The 22,143-nt window shown below is 32.5% G+C and overlaps 1 protein-coding gene across 4 annotated transcripts in view; it reads left to right on the top strand.

Annotated features, from left to right (window-relative positions):
* The first annotated feature begins 239 nt into the window (after nt 1-239).
* LOC140441394 (uncharacterized) overlaps nt 240-22,143 on the top strand; it is a 328,584-nt gene continuing 306,680 nt past the window's right edge. The window contains exon 1 of one of the 4 annotated variants that reach the window (XM_072532106.1): nt 240-398. The gene's annotated coding sequence lies outside the window, so the exon portion shown is untranslated. Of the gene's footprint in view, nt 399-520; nt 659-22,143 lie in introns of those variants that run through there. The other 3 variants (XM_072532107.1, XM_072532105.1, XM_072532108.1) reach the window with 3 other exon arrangements.

Raw genomic sequence — 22,143 nt, 5'->3', positions numbered from 1 at the left:
AATTAAATTATTTTAATAATTAAAATAAATTAACGTAACTTTTGTAAAATCTGCATTTTTGCTTAAATAAACACTTATGTTAACATCTATGAAAATATTTAAATCGTTTTTATGTTGTTACATTGCAGTGTAGAATTGCAAGTTTTGAGCTAAAAAACGATAGTCGCTATTTTAGGCATTGACAGAGATTTAAAAATCAGTATATTTGTGTAAATATTCTTGACTGTCGTTGGGTCGTTGTTTATTTATTGACAGTTGAAATTGTTTTTGAACTATTGGTCTTGTGTCGTATCAGTTCTGTTTTCATTTTAACGATTTAAAATGCTTTCTTAAGTATTTTAAAATAAGTAATAATTCATTGAGGTTGGATTTTAACAGCATTTTGGAAACTACATAAGGTAAAAATTTTCGTTATGTTTTAACTAATACTTTCTATAGGGCATTTCAAACATAGTTTAAAATGCACAATGAAACCCCGGAAAACTGGCGTTACGTCATATTTGGCGCTAGTTTCTCATTGGTTGGTTAAGACGCCATTTTATATGGACGATTCGTTTGGTAGTACATAGAGAAATCGTTTTTAGTTTTATAACCTTTTCTGTGTTGGAATATTGAACAAATTCTAATGATTCGTAAAGTAACACTTCTGCTAAAAACCGTAAGTTTAATATTATGATTCATTTTAAGTTGATCATGTTTCTTTATTTATGAGCTACATATTATTGTCCATAGTCACTGGAATATTACTGCAGTATTTTACAGGTAGTTTAGTGTAATCACTTTTACATTATTTTAAATGAGTAAAAAGTACAATTGTCGTATACATACGAAAATATACATCATTAAAGTCAAGTGAGACAGTGAGAGTTTTATGAATTAGAGTTAATTCTTTAATAATAATCTATCCCTTATTTTGCTTTATATTTTAGTTAAAACATAACACTGTACAATAATAATGACATATTTATATTTATTTTACATTCCTGTGTATTAACATAGATTTGAATGAAATTATATGTCTATTTTATTTAATATTAGGACAAAAATAATGAAAGTAGGTCAGTGCCTAGGGGATTTTTAATTGTTATCCTACTAAATATCTAATGTCATTGTGTTTGTCAGGAAAAAATTAGCCTGTTTCTTTGTCAGGAAAAGATTAGCCTAAGTAAGGTACTTCTTCATATTATAATTACAATTAATTTAATGTCTTAGAATGGATATTTAAATTGAAATTTACTTTTATATTTCTTTATTGATAATCCCTAGTAAGGTAATTTACTAGAGTACATATTTTATGAAACTTAAAATACATAAATGGGAAGACTATTTTAAATACAGTTAAATATTGACAAAACAGTAGCCTATACTCCTGTACATTTGCCAGAGATTACTAAAATAAGTTGCTCTGCATAATTTTTTAACAGGGTTCTTAAACTACTTTCTTGTCTAATTGAAATATAATGTTTATTAATCCACAATTATTGATTGTAATGAAAAAATTACATTTTTAATTGTTTTGAGGTTACTTCCACTCTGGAATTTGTTCTCAAAATAGATTATTTTACAGAATTTTGCAAAAAATGTATAACCAAGTTCTTTTCATTACAACCAATAATTGTGGCTAAATCCCATATAAACATATTTTAACATAATTTTTTGTCGATATAGTATGTAGCGACAAATAAAATGTGATACCTGTAGTTGGCTGTATACCATGAATCATAGGATAGGTATATATATATATATATATATATATATATATATATATATATATATATATATATATATACATGTTACGAGCAATGTCCGAAATTGGACAATCCTAGCATTGTACATAAAATCTTGTCCTCTTCTAGCATTGTACCCCTTTACTGTACAATCTCCGAAATATATATAATCGTCGGACTTTGTATAAAAGAATTGCTGTACAATGTTCGAATTTCAATAAGTAGCCATGCGTCACAGTTTGAGATAATATATCAGATATCGATTCATATCGTAGAATTAAATTATTTTAAATTATCATACATATCTCTTGAAAATCTAAGATGTTTTATAAACATCTTCCTTATATTAAGTGATGTATCTAGCTCTTGAAGCTTTGAAATGTTTCACTAACAATATATCTATTGTAGAACAATTTCTTCTTCGATTCGATTTTTCAATTTTTGATTTGGTGTGTCGCTTGTCAATAATAATCGATTCGAACCGATGAGCGTGTCGACAATTATTTTGATTATTTCGGAGATTGTACAGTTTGGGGGTACAATGCTAGAAGTGGACAATAATTTGTGTACAATGTTAGGATTGTCCAATTTCGGGCTTTGCTCGTAATATATATATATATATATATATATATATATATATATATATATATATATATATATATATATATATATATTTTCTCCCAGCATATGAAGTGAACCACATATCAAAAGAAACTGCGGTTGAAGTAAGGTCCAGTGTATGGACCTCACTTAGTCAATCAATGTAAGCAATTTTTCATAGACATTTACTGGTTGCAAAAACTGTTTTTTTACGAAAAAAAAGTAGTACCTCATTTTATATGGTCCACATCAATTTTTAGTTCAGAGATTTTCCGCATAGAGGTGCTGACTTATATTTTCTAACCATGTATATTCTATGCCCTGTTGAATAACTTACGATACACATGACCATACAACTGACAACATCTGTTCAACCCATCTTTAAAACAGTGGATCGTCGCATAAATTCAAAAAGTACAAAAATGTATAATACTTTAATCCTTTTCGAATTCTTTTTAAACACATTTATTTCTTCGAATTCTGAGAGCAGAAAGTCCCTTATAATACACAAAAAGTTTCTTTTGAATGATATATTTAAAATAAAAAAATCAGACTAAATTTTTTTTCACCTCTGTAACTTATTAAAATAAATATAGAAGTTCTCAGGGAGTTTCGACCATAGATAATACAGTAATATTTCATTGTGCATTTAAATTTTTCAAAAATACTTAATAGTTTCCTCAGGATTCGAAAAAAATGGATGCATTTAATAAGCTGTAATATAAGCTGTACATAACAAATTTCCTGAAGTATACTAAATGCTTTTTCGTTACTTTGATCCTGTTGTAATCATCATCATTGGTGCTACAGCCCTATAAAAGAGCCTCGACCTTCCCAAGTCTATTACGCCAGTCAGTTCTATCCATTGTCAACTGTTGCCAGTTTGCTGCGCCTATTTGTCTACCATCCTCATCTACACCATCCCTCCATCTGAGTTTTGGCCTACCCCTACTTCTACTTCCCACAGGTTGCGACATAAGGATTCTTCTAGGAGGGTTGTTCTGTTGTGATCTTGCCAGATGTCCTGCCCATCTTCCTATTTTTATAAAGGATACTACGTTTTTACCACCAAATATATGTTTATATCTGTGATATATCTCGTAGTTGTACCTCCTTCTCCAAACACCATTTTCACAGATGCCACTGAATATTCTTCTCAGGATCCTTCGTTCAAATATAAGCAGGAGATTTTCATCTGCCTTGGAAATGGTCCATGTCTCCGACCCATATGTCAACACTGGTTGTATAAGGGTTTTGTATATGGTTATTTTTGTTTTTTGGCTTAAGTTTCGGCTTCTCATATGTCTACTCAGTCCAAAATAGCATTTTAATAATGTCAGATCTTCAGCTAGAGGAATAAGCGATAGTTTGTTCCATTTTTTTACTGTAGATCTTTATTTGCAAGAGTAGAGATCCCTTCTGCCATTCACTTGAAATTAGTTCTTTCAAAACTTTTAATTTTTTCATATTTTCACTTACTGTGCTACAACTTTTAAGTTGTTTACTATAAGATACATCAACGCATTCTTTTAATTGTGTGCCCATGTTACCAGCTAGTGATGGCGCTCCATAACTTTCATTATCATTATCATATTTAGCTATTATTTTGGTACATTTTACTATAGTATCAATGTTAATGTTAATTATAGTGCACGAAGCAAATTTTTTACATTTATTTTCTTCTTTATTTCGATTAGAAGAGATGCCAGTTGCCTAATTTTCTTGATGCAACTAGTAGGAACTGTTTATCTCGGTGACTTTTCAAATAACGTTCTGTAACAGCACAAATTAAATGATCGGTTTTAGTTGTGAAAGATATCGTATCTGATATCATTTTTGGAAATACTTCTTTCCTCAAAATATCACTTTTGGAATATGTCAAAAATAAAGATTGTCCTTCCGTTTGAGCATTAATGCTTTCTGTGGTGTCTGTTGTATTCTGAGGACATTTCTTAACATGTTTATAAAGAAATTTTCTTCTATAGAAACCTTTACAAAATTTGTAAGGTAAATAGGATGATATTGTTGCTGATTCTAGTTCTCCCAATAAAAATTCACAAAAAACCAAAATTTTGCGATTTTGTTTTTATTTATTTTTGGAGTTAACAGACTAAGAACAAAATTAATAACACTTTTTCATTGTCGCTTTTAATGCTCTATTAACTTAACTTAATCAGTAGACCCATTTGTACCTTTCGGTGTTGGGCCGTTTACAATACAATTAATTAATTTACAATATTTGACAGTCTTCTGAGGTGTCCTAGCTCTTAACGAACTTTCTCCATTCCTTCCTATTGGATGAAATCTGTGTTGCTTCCTGCCAAGTCTTACCCTTACTCTGCAGTATCTGCGAGATGTCATTGTTCCATTCTTTAATGGGTCTTCCTCTTCTGTTCTTCCCTATTGGTTTGGCGTCCCACACTCTTTTTACTTATCTATTATTGTCCATCCGGGTTAGATGTCCGAACCATGCCAATTTTTTCTCTTTGATTGACTCGAGTATCGGTTTGATTTTGAGTCTTTCTCTTATTTCTTCATTTCTGATTCTATCAGTTCTTTTTACTCCTATCGTTCTTCTGAGGTATTTCATCTCTGCTGCCTGAATTCTGCTCTGATGTCTTTTGTCATCTTGGTCTTTGTTGATATTTCTTTGTTATTAAGGAATCCTCTATTTAGTGCTTGGAATAGTTTTCCTGTGTTTTCCATTCTGTTGTTAAGATCATCCTCGATGTCTCCTTTGTTGTTGATTACTGTTCCTAAGTATTTGTATGAATTTGTCTGTATTATTTTTTGTTGGTCTATCATTACTTCTATTTGATCTTTCGACCCTTGTTTCCTTGATATTTTCATTCTTTGAGTCTTCTCTTTGTTTACGTTTAAGTTGTATTTGCTTGCTTCTAGGTTCCATTTCTCTAAGTTGTATTTCAGTTTTTCTGCAGTTTCCGCAATTAATACTATGTCGTCTGCAAATATACACATCTCAGCATTTATCATTTGCATTCTGTTCCAACCGATGCAGTATTTCTTGAATGTTTTCTTACATTCTTTCACTATCTCATCTATTACATTTATGAATAGTACTGGGCTGAGACTTCCCCCTTGTCCAACGCCTTGGGTTGTTTCAAATGGTTCTGACTGTATATTTAACATTCTTACTGTATTTGTTGTTTTCATGTATATACTCTTTGTTGCTTCTATCAGTTCTTCACTTACTTGTTTCTTCTTTAGGCTTTCCCATATATCTTTTGTTTTGACTGAGTCGAATGCTGTTTCCATGTCTATAAAGCTTAGATGTATTTCTTTATTTTTCCTTAAGGCTTTTTCTATTACTTGTTGCATGGTGAATATATGGTCTTGTGTGTTGTGTCCTTTCCTGAATCCACTTTGTACATCCTCTAATTTATGTACTATTTCTTTTCTCTTCCTCTCTTTCTTCTTATTTTAATGCTCTATTAAACCGTTGTAAAAATTGTTATATCCGACGTTTCGTCTTTTTGGAACCATCATCAACTTCATTTTTTCCAATGATACTAAATTCAATTTTCTGCAGATTTCAATTTATCTTTATATTAGAAATTCAACGTTATATAAAACTTTATTATTAGACAACGTTTCGACGCCATAAAATCGTCTTCAGTGAAATTAAATGGAAAAATGAAAATATACACAGTAAGTCAGGTTCTTGTAGTAGGACTTTATAGTAGACCTTATTTAGTGAAAAAAAAGTTTATATAAACATAGGTTGTATTTGCTTTGTTTCTGAGATACAGGGTGATAAAGTATAAATAATTTTTTAGTTTTATGCAAATATCTCAAAAATAGTATTTACAATTGACTTCTAATTTTACAATTATTAAAGCGGCATCCAAACTTATCTAAAACACAAATAAACTCATCGTATTATCAAGCAATGGCGTGCATCGGGGTTACTAGTTGCACAATTTTAAATAGAACTTCTACGCCACTGCATATTTGGCAACATTGGCATTATTACAATTTTATTAAATTTTCAATCAATTTTACAAAAAAATGCCTGTTGTAAAAATGTCGTATCTCTTTTAGTTTTTGAGAAAAACAGCAGTTAATCATTATTTGCAGATATTTTTTTAAATGCACAAATTTATCTTTTTTAATATTTGCTGTTGGTAGAAGTTAATAGTAAAAATAATATTAAAAATATTAAATTTTGTACAAAATGTTTCAAAATTTATTAATAAGAATATTATGATTTTAGTATTAACTTCTATCAACAGCCAATATTAAAAAAGATAAATTTTAGCATTAAAAAAAACACTGCAAATAATGATTAGCTGCTGTTTTTCTCAAAAACTGAAAAGATACGACATTTTTACAACAGGAACTTTTTATGTAAAATTGATGGAGAATTTAAAAAAAAAAAACGGGTGTGGCAGTCCAGTGGGACTGCCGGTAGAAGTTATACTTCTATCCACGCGTTCGCTGTTACAAATTTATATGGGAGTCAATCTGCCATTACATATTTAATGCTATAGGTAAGAGAGAGCAGAAAGAGAAAAAGAATTAGGTATATACATAGGTATATGGTGCATCGTTTGCTGTATATAAACATTTGACCTGTAATAGGAGTATAGTAAATGAAGGATTGTATCAATATTTTAATGAAAATATATATTTTTATTTTCATATATGTATAAAAGGAGTTGATTGCAAAAAAATTTTTTTACACATACTCTGCAGTAAAATTCATTGTTTATTTTGTTATTAATATAAAAATTATAATACAATACACTGTAACATAATTCAATATAATAATACAATACAAATTAAAATGCAATATTCATAAGTATTTAAAACTGCCAATATACATAACTTACTTTACGAAGATAAAAATAAAAAACCAACAACTCGGATTATGTTGTAAATTTTCATTTTATTTTAAAATTTAGCATTTTTGTGTATATTACATATATTTAATAACCTTAACGTGAAGTTTTTAAATATTTCAAAAATAAAAAAGTAAATTCATATTGGGATTCGAACTCACGTACACCAGCGTATGAACCAAACACGTAAAAGATTTGCCAATTAGACATGATACTAACAGATTTTAAAATTGACAGTTGTCTGTCATACAGTGATTATTTTGAAATACAAAAGCCTAAAATAATTATGAACATTTAATAAATAATACAAAACATATCACATAAATAATAATATTAATATATATTATATTATATATATATATAATATTATATATATATATATTATATATAATATAATATATTTATAATATTAAATATATATACAAAAGGAACATTTTTATTCTCGAGAGAGGAAGAGAGAGAAAATATATCTTATTTCTCTCTCTTACTCATTATCTTACATATTTAATGGTTTCACAGATTCACTCCCCTTTAAGTATCATCCTCCCCTTGTTTCTATGTTGTATATATTTGCTATAAGATATTATATATATATATATATATATATATATATATATATATATATATATATATATAATATATATAGTATATATATCTCTCTCTCTATATATATATATATATATATATATATATATATATATATATATATATATATATATATATATATATATATATATATAATATATATAGTATATATATCTCTCTCTCTATATATATATATATATAATATATATAGTATATATATATCTCTCTCTATATATATATATATATAATATATATAGTATATATATCTCTATATATATCTATATATATCTATATATATATATATATATATATATATATCTATATATATATATATATATATATATATATATATATATATATATATATATATATATATATATATATGTTCGGAAAGATTTCCGCGGTTAGTACAATTAAACTTAGAGCTAAGATTAATATTATTATAAAAATTAATATTAAACTCACCAGTCTTCCGGGTTGAACCGCGTCGATATCCATTTTGCCGAGCTTTCGACATCCTCTCTGATGTCTTCTTCAGGGCTTCCGAGGTCTCAGTCTCCCGAGCCCCCAGACACTACTACACTCACTAGTCACTTCTAGTTCACTCACTAGTTCACTACTACGACTGGGACCAGGGGACGGTTCATTTATACCGTCGATGGTGACGTGGCCTAGGTGGGGGTTAGGGTGGGGATTGGCGTGAGAGTTGGCGCGAACATTTCCGACAGTGGGATTTTGATTCGAAGATGGAGGGGACGATATTTTGTTTATGAGAGGTCTCCATGTAGAAGGTAGCCGTATGGCGTCATCTCTTTTATTAAGGCAATTTGGTCTTTTTTCTATTTCTATGGCTTCTCGGATAATTCTTGGTTTATAAAAGCGGATGGGGGCTATGGTTCTGGAGTTTTCGAAATCAATTTTGTGACCTGTATGAAGATGGTGTTGACCGAGAGCTGAAATTGAATCGGAATTGCGAACAGAAATGGAATGTTCATAAATCCTATTTTGAATTCTACGATTTGTTTGGCCTATATAGGATCGGGGACAGTCTGCACAAGGAATTTCATAAACTCCGTGCTGTTCGTTTGGAATATTGTCTTTGATTGATCGAACAAGAGATGAAAGTTTTTGTTGGGGGGTAAATATTGTTTTTATTCCTCTTGGTTTAAGAATTTTGTCGATTTTGTCAGTGACACCTTTGATGTAAGGAAGAAACGCTTTCGTATGATAAGGGTCTGAGTCTTTGGATTGAGATTGAGTGGGAGATTGATGTCTGTGGATGCTCCTATTGATGTGATTTTCGCGGTAGCCATTTTGGATGAGGGCTTGTTTTAAACAAGAAAGCTCAGCGGATCTACTTGCATCATCGGAAAGGCGTATTGATCTGGATACAAGAGTATTAATGACTGAATTAATTTGTGAAGGTGCGTGGTGAGAGTTGGCATGCAAGTAACGATTGGTATGTGTGGGTTTTCGATAGACAGAGTAATGAAAACCTTGGGATTGGTGTTTCTTTATGAAAACATCGAGAAACGGTAGGGATGAATCAGTTTCTACCTCCATCGTGAACTGGATACTAGGATGTATACCATTCAGATGGGTTTGGAAAGACACCAAAGCATCCCTGCCATGGGGCCAAATGACGAATGTATCGTCAACATATCGTAGCCAACATGTGGGTTTGAGCATTGATGTGGATAGTGCTCGGGTCTCGAAGTCTTCCATAAAGATATTGGCAATCACTGGAGATAGAGGGGAGCCCATTGGCCCATTAGAAACTCAAAGCCTCCTGCTCAGAACATTAGCCAATCCGAGAAAAAAGCCCTGAAAGAACTTCGGTCAAATCCAGATCTAGTCATTCTTCCCGCCGATAAAGGAAACGCCACCGTCATCCTAAACACTTCTTCTTACATCAATAAACTTTCAAATCTCGTTAACACTCCAGACTACAAACCAATTCCTAATAATCCAACAACCTATCTGGAGAAAACAACAAAAGCCATTATCAATAAAACCTCTCTTCCTGTTGACATCAAAAAATCTCTAATTCCTCGTGAAAAGTCTTCAAGAACACCTCGAATATATGGCCTCCCCAAAATTCACAAACCCGATATTCCTCTACGTCCCATTGTCAGTGCATACAACTGCCCTACACAACCATTGGCCAAGTATTTGGCCAAAACTCTACAACCTTTCGCCGAAAATGCTTCATCCTTCGTCAAAAACTCTTTTCATTTCATCGAACTTCTTAAACAATACCCTATATCACCGTCAGACATTCTAGTAAGTTTCGATATTGTCTCACTTTTTACAAACATTCCTATAGATGAAACTCTAAACATTCTGAAAACTAAGTACAGTATCCAACAAGACCACTTATCTCTCATTAAACATTGTATGTCCAACACCTATTTCATCTTCCAAAATCAATTCTACAGACAAATAAATGGTGCCCCAATGGGCTCCCCTCTATCTCCAGTGATTGCCAATATCTTTATGGAAGACTTCGAGACCCGAGCACTATCCACATCAATGCTCAAACCCACATGTTGGCTACGATATGTTGACGATACATTCGTCATTTGGCCCCATGGCAGGGATGCTTTGGTGTCTTTCCAAACCCATCTGAATGGTATACATCCTAGTATCCAGTTCACGATGGAGGTAGAAACTGATTCATCCCTACCGTTTCTCGATGTTTTCATAAAGAAACACCAATCCCAAGGTTTTCATTACTCTGTCTATCGAAAACCCACACATACCAATCGTTACTTGCATGCCAACTCTCACCACGCACCTTCACAAATTAATTCAGTCAATAATACTCTTGTATCCAGATCAATACGCCTTTCCGATGATGCAAGTAGATCCGCTGAGCTTTCTTGTTTAAAACAAGCCCTCATCCAAAATGGCTACCGCGAAAATCACATCAATAGGAGCATCCACAGACATCAATCTCCCACTCAATCTCAATCCAAAGACTCAGACCCTTATCATACGAAAGCGTTTCTTCCTTACATCAAAGGTGTCACTGACAAAATCGACAAAATTCTTAAACCAAGAGGAATAAAAACAATATTTACCCCCCAACAAAAACTTTCATCTCTTGTTCGATCAATCAAAGACAATATTCCAAACGAACAGCACGGAGTTTATGAAATTCCTTGTGCAGACTGTCCCCGATCCTATATAGGCCAAACAAATCGTAGAATTCAAAATAGGATTTATGAGCATTCCATTTCTGTTCGCAATTCCGATTCAATTTCAGCTCTCGGTCAACACCATCTTCATACAGGTCACAAAATTGATTTCGAAAACTCCAGAACCATAGCCCCCATCCGCTTTTATAAACCAAGAATTATCCGAGAAGCCATAGAAATAGAAAAAAGACCAAATTGCCTTAATAAAAGAGATGACGCCATACGGCTACCTTCTACATGGAGACCTCTCATAAACAAAATATCGTCCCCTCCATCTTCGAATCAAAATCCCACTGTCGGAAATGTTCGCGCCAACTCTCACGCCAATCCCCACCCTAACCCCCACCTAGGCCACGTCACCATCGACGGTATAAATGAACCGTCCCCTGGTCCCAGTCGTAGTATTGAACTAGTGAGTGAACTAGAAGTGACTAGTGAGTGTAGTAGTGTCTGGGGGCTCGGGAGACTGAGACCTCGGAAGCCCTGAAGAAGACATCAGAGAGGATGTCGAAAGCTCGGCAAAATGGATATCGACGCGGTTCAACCCGGAAGACTGGTGAGTTTAATATTAATTTTTATAATAATATTAATCTTAGCTCTAAGTTTAATATATATATATATATATATATATATATATATATATATATATATATATATATATATATATAAATATATATCATCATCATATAACGGGGGTCCTACGGCGATTGCCGCTTCCCGCATTTCAGCCTCCATCTTTTCCTATCTCTCCAATCTCCCTCTTCTAAGCCTCTAGATTGCATTGTTTTTGTAATTTCTCTTCTCCAGGAATTTGGTGGTCTTCCCCTTTTCCTTCTTTCTGGCGGAACATACATTAAGGCTTTCTTTGGCCACCGCTCCTCCTCCATTCTCATCACGTGACCATACCATTGTAATTGCCTTCCTTGTATTCTATCTAAAAGAGTATCTCTAATTCCTGTACGGTTTCGTATTTCCTCATTCCTGATTCTTTCCATTCTCGATACTCGACATGACCTTCTAAGATAATCCATTTCCACAACGTCTACTTTATCTCGTTCATTCTTTGTCATCGTCCAACATTCAGCACCATATGTGGTAATTGGTTCTACAATTGCTCTGTATACGCGAAGTTTGGTATGCATCTTTATTTTATTAGACCACAGTAATGAATTCAGTATTCGGATGCATTTTTTCCCTTGGGTTATTCGGTTTTGTACATCTATCTTAACTCTGCCATCTGCTGATATGATGCTTCCTAGATATTTATACTGGTTGCAGCCTTTTATAACTGCGTTTTCAAGCCTCAGATCTGTGGTATTTCCTCCAATTTTTAAATATTCTGTTTTGCTTATGTTTACAGTAAGCCCCCATTTGGCATATTCCTCAAATAATTTTCGATTCATATAATTTATATCTTCCTCATCGGTTGCAACCACCACCTGATCATCTGCAAATAACAATGTATACAGAGTTTCTTGTCCCACTTCGATGCCCATAAATCTACATTTATTTCTCCAATTCCTCAATGCTTCTTGGACGTATATTTTAAAGAGTGTCGGTGACAAACAGCATCCTTGCTTTAGGCCTTTAGTGACTTTAAATTCATTTGAGGTTCTGGTTCCAATTTTTACACAACTAACTGCATTTTCGTACAATTTATATATCGCTCGGATATACGTCGAATCCAATCCGGACCTTTCGAGGACCTCAAACATTTTCTTTAACGGGACACTATCATATGCTTTCTCAAGGTCTATAAATACCAAATGGGTCTCTCTACTTCTTTCGACACGCTTTTCAATTATTTGTCGTAGGATAAATATATTATCAAGGCAGGATCTCCCGGTACGAAAGCCGCTTTGTTCTTCAATATCTTGTATCTGTCTTTCAACCCTCTTCTTTAATATTCTGCCGTACAACCGGCCCACAGAGCTCGTCACACTAATACCTCTATAATTGGAACAGTCTCTTTTATTCCCTCTCTTATATATGGAGCTTATATATGATTTATTCCAATCTTTAGGAATTTCCTGGTCTCCACACATACATTTATTGAAAAGGTCTACTATTAATTCTATATATATATATATATATATATATATATATATATATATATATATATATATATATATATATATATATATGAAAATTACTTAGTTCTCGGGAAGAACCGCGTTGAGAATTTATTACTCTAAATATCAAAACCATCTTCACTACTCACTCCAAGTTGTCCAATCTCGTCAGATCCGTAAAAGACCAAATCCCTAATGAAGACCATGGTGTCTACGAGATACCCTGTTCCAGTTGCCCACGTACATACATCGGACAGACAAACCGACGAATCCATAACCGTATTTACGAACATTCTATATCTGTCAAACATTCCGATACTACTTCAGCCCTAGCCCAACACCATATTCAAACAGGCCACAAAATAGATTTCGAAAAAGCAAAAACCATCGCCCCCATCCGCTCCTTAAAATCGAGAATCATTCGTGAAGCTATCGAAATCGAAAAACGGCCTAACAACTTGAACACGCGCGATGACGCGAAACGATTGCCGGCAACATGGCGACCCCTGCTTCAGCGACCTCCCGCCCACACCGCTCAGGCCACGTCAGTTCAGACCACGTCAGCGCATACCGTTCCCGCGCATACAGCGAGTATAAAAGCAGCCACACAGGGTAAGACCGGTTGTCACTCGACACTGAGGAGTAGGCAGATTGAGACCTCAGTGCCGAGAGACAGTTCTTGCAATATAGAACTAGATACTGGTACGTTTCAAGTGAGGGGAGTAGGCAGATTGAGACCCCGAACTCTAACCGAACCGTATCACTCTTGATAATGGCTCCAAAATGGGTGCCGAAACGTCGAGTTTTAAATTCTCAACGCGGTTCTTCCCGAGAACTAAGTAATTTTCATTCATCTGATATATATATATATATATATATATATATATATATATATATATATATATATATATATATATATATATATATATTGTTATGATTGTTTATTTTGACTTTAATCTTAGTTTATTGAGCCAATAAAAAAGAATTATAACTTATTTGTTATCAAAAGTAAAATAATCCTTATATTACCGGTGTTCGATGAATTCAAAAGATTTTCTAGTTGTCTTTTATCGGGATAGAGAAGAAAACATAAGAATACAAATATATTATATTACAAAGATTTACGTTTCTTTATTTTATATGAACGAATAAAACAATTATTAAATTCTGTCGTTATCTTATCAATCAGCATACAAGAAAATAAATCATATTTTTATAATAATATTATAAAGCTACATACATTTATATTAAGTGAAAACCAATTTTACTTAAATTTTTCTTTACTTGAAACAAAAAAAAACAAAACTTTAAACTTTTGATTAGCCTAACAAAACCTCAGTTCTTAAATTTGAATGCTAATGACCATGATGTCAAACCGATCCTTCACAGATATAAAATTCAATTGTACAAACACTTACAGCTTATTTTCTTGTTGAGTTGTATGTTGGAACATACCCAGAAAAGTCCAGTCTCCTCAACGATGTGATCTCTCCTCTTTGGCACCACGGCTCCTTCTTAACGTCTCTGCAAACCTCCTGCAGACTACAATAAAAAACACCTGATTCACTTCTCCAAACTCAGCTACTTATTTATGACACCAGGACCTCCTTTTGTCAACTTGATGCCGTAAGAATACTTTCACATATACTTTATAAATTTCCCACGGTAGATACAAGGACCTCTTTTAATCTACTTGTTATCTCCTTCTGCAAACTATTCACTTCTTTTCGTTACGCCGGTATCCAAACTCACGAACCACACCCTATCTTGAGACAAACGACTGTTTCCTTTCGATGACCAAAATATCACTAACCCCTTCGGTCTCATGATCGGCTCCCAAATTCCCATTTAAAAACGACCGTCCAATCAAAAGCTCAAATTGTGTTTACCATGATTTTGGAAAAGCCTAATTCCGGTTTCAGAGAAAAACTAAATAGCTTACTTTAAAATTGGTTTTGTCAATACATCATTTATACATATTTCAAAAGATTAGAATATGGTCATTTAATACTCGACTATACAAACAATGAAAAGATTAACTTACAGGTAAAATGTCTTCTAATTCTAAACAAAGGTTTTTTGATAATTTTGTTTGAAACGGAAAAAGGTCGTTTGCCAAACAAATTTCTATTCTTATCTACACTAAATCTTATCTTAAATTACTATATACATTTTTGTTTATAATGATATCTTAAAATTTTATTCCGATGGATATTTTTATTTATTTTTCTTTGGTTGGGAAAGAAAAAGTATGACAAATCCCCGCCTTTGCATATGATAAAAATTACTGAATTATGCAGGGATTTTTCTCTATGCAAAAACAATACCAGTATTTTATTCATAATATTTGTAAACATCGTTGATATTATAAATTCCCCTAATCTTGTCTGATTCTATGTGCTTCAACTCATAACTATTTATCCCATTCTCATTGTTTACTATGTACGGACCCTCAAAATCAGGCATTAACTTTCCGCATACGTTGCTAGGAATGTTGGACACGCGCAATGCTCTCACCATAACCTTCTCACCTTTTTTGAAAGTAACTGGTCTTCTTTTCCTATTTTGGTCTTGCCTCTGGATATATTTTTCGTTTGCTCTCCGCAATCTCCTCTGCACATTTTCCATTATCTGTGTGTATTCCTTTTGTTCTCTATCTTCCCATGGCCTTAGTGGCATCATACCCATATATATATATATATATATATATATATATATATATATATATATATATATATATATATATACACTCTGTTCGCTGTATTTTTGCACATCATAATTGTACAAATTAAATCAAAGCGTTTAAATCAAACGTAAATCTTTTCTAGATTCATGAAATAATTAGGAAATGTTTAATATCCCGTTAAACGTATTTATATTGATTGTTTTTGTTTGTTTATTGTACTGGATGTTAAAAACTCATTATAGAATTGTTTTGAACGTAATTTAGAGTTTTCTAAATATTCAACGTTATTATGATTATTGGAAGAAATGCTCTATTTGAAATACTGTAGTCGAGAAAGATGGACTCAAGATCAAACAGCTTAAATTCTCATATTTATTTATTTATTTATACACAAAACATCCAACAGCCGAAGCCAGTTACTGGATGAAAAAAAAAAGGTTTCATTCAAAATACAATATTAAACATTTACATCGTATACATATGACATTTAATTTTTAAGCTTAACATAAGAAAATGCCCTAAAAGATAAAAAACTCTTGTGCATGCTTTTCGAACTTACTAACACAAAACAAATTAATTAAACTTTACATAAAAAACAATGTGGAAAAAGAAAAATTTCGATAATACATTAATTTGTAGAAAATTTAAAGGGTGTTACAAATTAGTGCTCAATCTGTTAAGATAAAATAATACGACTTTCCTTATGTCGTATACCTAGAGACTTAGTATTTATTTTTATACTAGCTGGTTTTTATCAATTTTTTTTTACTTGTTTATCGAACTTCTCTGTATGGGGAGCCTTGTAACTGGCTCCCTACACCCGAGGGTTGGAAATCTTTTGATTCCAAGCCTTACTTCAAAGGACTTGTGAGTGGATGTATCTCCATAGGTTTGGTTCTTCAGCGACCGTTGAAGGATAAGGATTTTTAATATGAGCAAATATAGCTCCAGAGAAATAAAATCACTTTAAGTTTATCGACTTATAACTAACTATTTTTAGAGTAGAGAAGCCTCAACACGGCCGTAGCGTACTGTACAATGTCAAAAAATTCTTTCTTTATCACACGTAAAAGAGAAAACCGTATTTATGAGAAAAATGCCCGATTTCGGCGTAGAGAAATATTTTATACATGGATTGAGAGTTTTTTAAAATGCACATGCCTCAAGGGCGATATGTGAGAATGAACTGATAATACTACTTGATGCGTAAAAGTTAAGATTACTCCTATTCTACTTAGGTGTGAAAAAATATTTAAGAGGTTGCGGCGCCAATGAGTCGGGTGTCCCGAGCAAACTTGATGAAATGACTATTTTAGTTATTCTACACTAAGAAAAGTCTAAAGAAATACATTTTTATTTTATATTTTAAAAACAATATGTTCATTTCTGGAACACTAGTTTCCAAAATAAAGTGTGGAAAGTTATGTGTAAAAGGTTTCATTGTTTTAGCCTAAAGAATGGATCAATTACTTTGTTACAACCTATTTCCACAAATATGACTAAATGACTAATTTATTAAAATAAATTGAGAAAAAAAAAACAAAATATCAAAATTATATATTTCCTCCACTTTCAAAATCCGAGCTATCTCCAGGATTTATTATGATGGGCTGAATATCAATATCAACTATATTTTGCTCTCGGACACATCACTTTTGAATAATTTCATGAGTATCCATTACATTGATTAAGCGCATCTTTCCACATATTTATGCTTATTGTAATATGACTTGCAATTTGCCCAAATTAATTCAATAGCGTTAAATTCGCAATGATAAGGAGGTATTCTCAACACTTCATGACCATGCTCTCTTAGTAACTCATCAATAACATACACATTTTCTTTTTTATTCATTTTTGCAACTTGTAATAATTCAGGTTTTGTAAATTTTGGGTCAAATTGGATGTTATTTAATTGATGGATTCGACCGTTACTTGATGGAAATTCATTTTATGTAACAATAAAACACTGAAAACTTTGTTTTCAAAACTTCCACAAAATTTATTTTAAATTCTTATCACTACAGCTGTTTCGGCTGATTGCCTTTCTCAAGTGATCTGTTTTTGGCATGGGTTTACACTTTATAGTCTCTAATGGAATAGGTTGAGGAGAGGAGAACTGTTTGTCTCAAGCTGGTCATTCAGAATTATATCTGTGTTTTTTAATTTGTTGATTTCCATAGATTCTAACAAAGATAGCTTAAGGCCTTTATTTTGAATGTGGAGAATTTTAAATTCGTCATTAAAAGAATGATTATGATCTGGAATGTGAAGTGCGTATGTAGAATCTGTTTTTCTATTATTGAAAGCCCTTTTATGTTCTGCTATTCGTTTATTAAAATTTCTACCTGTTTGACCAATGTAAGTTTTTCAGCCAGGTAACAATTTCATCTTTCTTTGAAGCAGTGGTAGGTTGCTTTTCTAAAAGAACACTATGATATGGAGCATTATCCATTACAATCAACGATGGTTCTTTTAAATTGGGAATTACTTGTGTCCTTATCCACTTAGTGAAAATGTCGTTATTCATTTCTCCATGGTAATCAATATATTTAGACTTAGAACAAAACAATAAATTTGCTTCAGAAACAATCAGAAACAATCCTTTAGAAGAACCAGCGTGAATAATATGAAACGTTTACCATCAAAACCTTCTGGTTTACGCACACTTTTGCTACTACTGTCTTGCCAGAAAGTTGTTTTATTTCCTTTTGAATAAATCCATGTTTCATCCAAAAAAAACAAGTTCTCTTGGATGCACACTTTCCAAGTTTTCAAAGTACTTACGAAAGAATTTTGCTCTTAAAGCAGCAATATTGGTTCATTCGAATAATGATCTTCGATTGTCATCCTTTTTATATTTAAATTCTATATCTGTCAGTACAATGCTCAAGAAGGATGTTTTTTTCCATAGTAACAACTTCTTTTTCCTCTAATTCACATTTCAAACTTTGTAAACTAACATGCTTTTCTAAAAAAAAAACTAGTAATAATAGTGAAACTATATTTTAGAAGCGTTAATTTTGATGTGAAATCTGTGGTCTATTTCTCCAGCCAATAGGGAAATCATCTATTGGCTGGGGTATAAACCAGATCGTTTTTATTTTGTACAATATCAACTTATACTTACTTTGTAGGTACATATTGTACACAGTGTTTCGTATTGCCATTTTAGTTCCTTCAGGCAGATCAGTTGTCTTGCTTTTACGACGACGTCTACTTTTGCCTTGACTTGAAAGGACAGGATTGCTTTCTTTTCGTTTTTTAATTGTACATACTGTACGCCGTGATATTTGTAAGGCAGCAGCTACCCCCTTAAATTAAAAACAATTTTATGATAGGTAAATTATTAAACAACATACAATTCATTACAATACCTCTTGAACACAAGCCAAAGGTGCCAATAAGGGTCCTCCGTTCCTTTTTCCAACTCAAAATATTCATACAAATTCAGCACGAGTTGCTGGAATTGAGAATTTAATGTATTTCCAGGCATATTCTAAAAATAAAATCCTTGAAAAAATATTCTGTTTGATATTTATGACAACAAATAATGTTTTATATCGATCCGTTAGACAGAGTTTTAGCCAGATTTAAAAATGATACGTCAAATTAAAGGTAAAAAAATTTAACTGCAAAATTTATACTTACATCAAGGAATCCAACACTAAGTGAACAGTTAGTCGTTATAATAACTCTTTTTCAGAAAATTTATAAACTCAAGGCACGAAAATGTAATGGAAAATTAAACAATATGTTCAATGATAAGAATTTATCACAGACTGTTGTTATATTACTGTCTTTGTCTGATGTATTATTAAATGTTGGACAAGCGGCCTAATTTGAACATATTATATTCTGTGAGTAGAAATGAGACAAAATTTAAAAAATAGTTTGTGAATAATTTCATACAATTGCAAAGATACAGCGAACGAACTGTATATATATATATATATATATATATATATATATATATATATATATATATATATATATATATATATATATATATAGCCGGGACCGACGGCTTTACGTGCCCTCCGAAGCACGGTGGCAGCTCAGTTAAATTAGAAATTTTAAATTTTTGTCGGTGCCGGGTTTCGAACCCAGGCCCTCTAGCTTGTTAAGCCAGTAACATAGCCACTGAGCTACGGCTGCCACATAAAAAGAGATGAAAGTAGTAGAGGTGGGAAATTATCGATAGAAACCTCTAATTTACATTAAATTACCTTAGGACTATCGATAGTTTCCCACCTTTAGACGTTAGCTTATGAGCTAGTTGACTTCAGTCATAATATTACAAGTATGACGTCGAATATTTACATTTTTTAAATTTCGCATAAAGTAAAAACTGATTGAAGGCAATAAAGCAAATATAAGTAAACAGTTTAATTAGTAGTAATTCGATAATTAATTCTGTGTTGACGAATACAGAATAACAAGCTATGATAATTCTGTATTGAGAAGAGTGTATGCGACGTCTCAAATCATAGTTTATTATTGATCAATATTTTATATATATATTCGGTTTTTTTTATAACGTCTTACGACGTTGTCCGACTCCCAAACGCCACTGTATTCTATCTTGAGTTAGGTCTTCGTCCAGATTTCGAGCGCTAATCGCTTTCCTAACTCCCAGGTTCCAGCTCTGTGGTGGTCTTCCTCATTTCCTCTTCTCTGGGGGTTGCCACATCATCGTTTTTTTAGGCAATCTTTCATCCTCCATTCGGCTCACATACCCATACCATATGAGCTGTTTTCTCTCAATATCCCCAACTATAGTGCCCTCTATACCCATTTGTTGTTTTATCACTTCATTCCGTATTCTGTCGGCTCTTGATATTCTCATCGATCTTCTGATGGCATCCATTTCCGTGGCTTCGACCTTTTTCTTATATTTTTCGGTTATTCTCCATGTCTCAGCTCCATAAAGTAGGCTAGTTTTAATCATTGTCTCATAGATGTTCCATTTTCTTTTCTTTGATATTTCTTTACTCCATAGAACTCCGTTCAAACATGCTATAGCTCTTCGTGCTTGTACAATTCGATGTTCTATTTCTCGTTCGTCTTTTCCACTACGGTCGAAGATGACGCCCAGGTATTTATATTCGTTGCATGGATTTATTTTTTGATTGTCATCGATATCGAGTTGTTCTGCTTCAGCTCCAATTGAGAGGTATTTTGTCTTTTCTAAATTGATATTTAATCCCCATTTCTGGTATTCTTCAATTAGTTTTCTAAGCATGTATTCCATGTCATCTTTGTCATTTGAGATCACCACCTGATTATCTGCAAACTGTAAAGTATATATGTAATCCTGATCGTTCAATTGTATATCCATTCCTTTGACTTTCCTTTTCCATTGTTTCAGAGCTGCAGAGATATAAATCTTAAATAGAGTCGGAGAGATACAACATCCTTGTCTGAGACCCTTAGTAACTGCAAATTTTTCAGCTAAGAGGTTTCCGAATTTCATTTGGGAGTTTGAACCATAATATAGATCTTTGAGAGCACTAACCAATGTTTGATGTATGTTTGATGTGCCCAGGACTTCCCATAGTTTATTTAGCGGGACTGTGTCATATTCCTTCTCAAGATCTACAAAAGTCATATGTAACTGTCTATTTGTCACAATTTTCTTTTCTATAATTTGTTTAAGACAGAAGATGTTATCTGTACATGAACGACCTGCTCTAAATCCTCCTTGTTCTTCGTCTTCAGACGATTGATAATCTTCCTCTATCAGGTCCCGTAGTATTCGACCGTATAGTCGACTCATTGAGCTTGTGACCGATATTGTGATCAATATTTTAATTTTGGATAAAAAAATACTCCTACTTAAACTGTTTTACTTACATTACGTGATACGTATTACTATGACTGAAGTCAACCAGCTCATAAGCTAACGTCTAAAGGTGGGAAATTTTCGATTATTATAATGTAATGTAAAGTAAATTATAGGTTAATATCGATAATTTCTCACCTCTACTACTTTCATCTCTTTTTATTTCACAACGTATTATCTTTTCTATCTTTTGCGTTATTTTGCCGGTTCTTAAGGCACTCATCCCTGTATATATTATCTGAGTTAAAAGTTCCTCTTTTGACATTGCAATGGCATCTAAGAGATTCATCAGTTTCTCAGCTATTAAGAATATTTTGTTCGTATTTGTCCCTTTCTCTCGTCTTATTGTTTTGTTATGTTCTGCGAACAGAGGTAAATTTTAAGACATTAGAGCAACAATGGTATAAACTCATTTTTTCAAAAAATTAGTTATAGACTCCATTCCACGAATATACGACTTTTAAATTCGGTTTAAGGTATCGATTTAACTGGTCCAATGTGTTGAATTGTACAATAGTAAATTCTCTCCATTTTTAAAATACTGTTATGACAGATATAAACCTTAG

Source organism: Diabrotica undecimpunctata, chromosome 5 (genome assembly GCF_040954645.1).
Source record: "Diabrotica undecimpunctata isolate CICGRU chromosome 5, icDiaUnde3, whole genome shotgun sequence".
Lineage (NCBI taxonomy): Eukaryota > Metazoa > Arthropoda > Insecta > Coleoptera > Chrysomelidae > Diabrotica > Diabrotica undecimpunctata.
This window is presented reverse-complemented; position numbering and strand designations above follow the sequence as displayed.